The sequence below is a fragment of the Myotis davidii genome, unplaced genomic scaffold, assembly GCF_000327345.1.
Source record: "Myotis davidii unplaced genomic scaffold, ASM32734v1 scaffold261, whole genome shotgun sequence".
Classification (NCBI taxonomy): domain Eukaryota; kingdom Metazoa; phylum Chordata; class Mammalia; order Chiroptera; family Vespertilionidae; genus Myotis; species Myotis davidii.
In genome coordinates, this window is record NW_006291737.1 from 324,148 (window position 1) to 326,556 (window position 2,409).

Here is a 2,409-nt window from a genome sequence, read left to right on the forward strand (position 1 = left end):
ATCACTAGCATTACCTTTGAGTTACAGAGAACATGAGTCATAAGAAGAAGATCAAAGAATGGCTTGTCTTTTGATTCTCCACAGGCTGCCTGCATTGCTATTAGCAATTCTTAAGACAGAAGCTTTCACAAACAGTAGGAAGAGAAAAAGTGGCCTCTTTACATGGAAGGTATGTTCTTGGGAAGTTAAGTGTAACTATGTGTCAATGAGAGTAAGTTCCATTAATATAATGTTTTGATTTTCTAGTATTTAAATGTTCTAATATTTAAAACCTTATTTTAAAATATATGTATATATTTTTCGGATTGAGCTGTTTTGATTCATACATGTAGGGGAAAATTCTTTAAGTTAGTTCACAGTCCAATTAAAATATATACTTTGTAGTTAGGTTCTGAGTTCAGCAAACTAGCATTTTCCAAAATTTTCAGTTCATAGATTTTTTTAAATTTAATTTGTTTTGAAAACTGAATCCTATATTAAATGCCTATTTAAAGAAAGTAGTAATGATAAGCACCCAAATTTCATACTACTATACGTGGTATCTTCAGATTTCTGCTTTTCAGTTCTTCTTAGAAATAGGAAATAGGCTTCAGAAGCCCTTGCATTGCTAATCATTATCCAGCAACACCATCATTTTTTCCTAATTTGGGAAGAAGGGGCTAAAGAGAGACACTGGGCCACAGGTAGTTCTTCATTCTTAAGTAGCGAAGAACAGAAAAAAAGCAAAGGCCAACTAAAGACCTTCTGGTCTTTATCTCCTTCCTTGGCCAAGAAAATAAGTCTGGTCTGGGCTCCCGACTGACTGTGAGCTCTGGAGGTGGGTGAGAACGTAAGTGCAAACACATTTGGATATTTTCAGAGTCTTGAACAGAAGCAAAAAAAAAACAAAAAAAAACATGGAGAATATAGAAAATGCACATTCACTCCAGAGGTTATTGACAAGATTAATTACCTCATAACTGCTTTAATAAAATGACTCCAAGCATATTGCAACTATAATTATCCATAAAAATTCTAATGAATTCAATTTATCCAGAAATCACCCTGCTGCAACTGGTGAATATAGAAGTAGGAGGAGGAAGAAATCCAGCTTCCAGGGAGGGAATGAGAGGGTGAGATGGTTGGTGGGGCTAGCAGGTGTCTAATTAGGTCAAGTATGTAAGGGTGAATGCGGTTCATCCTAGCTTTTGCATTGTGATGTTTCATATTGTTCTATGTACCCCATTTTTAGATGCCAATGTTTCTGTTAAAAACAATTCCAAACATTAATCTTTCCCTTTTATCGCCACCATCCCACCATTATGTGTGTGTATGTGTGTGGGTGCATAGAGACATGTATTTGCGCACATATACACATACCTATATTCATGAATTTGGATCAAATTCTCTTTGCAAAATATGTACTATGAAACAGGGCCAACTCTCATGTTGGTCAAACTGGACCGGGTCAAACTGAGAGGAAATTTTTGGTTTGTAATGCAGTCTACACTGTCTGCATCCTGCTACCTATTTGGGTACCTATCCCACCAACAGGACCCTCATGCTGCCTCTGGGATACTTAGAGCCCTTTTCAAATTGCTTTGCCCACACAAATACAAAGTCAGAGTTGGTTCTGCTTCCCTCTTACTTATGTCCTGGGTCTTATTTCCATGAAATTGTGCTCTCACCTAGCTCTTTTACTAGAAATATAATGATAAAAGAATGTATTTAAGACTGGAAGTCAGAATGACCTTATACGAATTAAGGACCATGTAGCTTGGGAACAAAACACTTGATTTCCCTCTACTTTGGTTTCTCTGAATCTCAGTTTATTTCTCTGAAAAAAAAAAAAGTTCAATAATGAAACCTGCACTGTTTACTTTACAAGAGGACCCAATAAAATGTAGAAAAGAAAAGTAATATTTGGGGAGCTCTTTCACTATTTTCATAGCTCCTGTCTAAATTAATACTAAAAAAAACAACTCTGTGATAAATATTGTGCTATCATACGCATATTATAAACATAAAAATTGATCACTGACAATAATCAAATTAAGTCAGCAATGTATTCAAGGTTATGCAGCTAGTATGTGATAGCAGTTGTGTATGAATGCAAACTAAGTTCACAGTCTCTCTCTATGAACAAGAACGTGGAATACTCATGAAAGGTATTAATGCCACCATCGTGTGTGTGTGTGTGTGTGTGTGTGTGTGTGTGTGTGTGTTGTAGCTCCTTAAGATCAGTTTTCCTCTTCATTCAGGACTGTCATTGTCTGACATCACTTTTCCACATTCAATGCCCTTGTTTGTTTTCTATCTGAAAAATCTAAATTCTAAGATTCTACCTCTTTTATAAGGCCTTCCCTCATTATTTCATCCTGTAAAGCTTCCTCCTTTAAAGACCTACACTTTCTCATCTCTACCAAGATA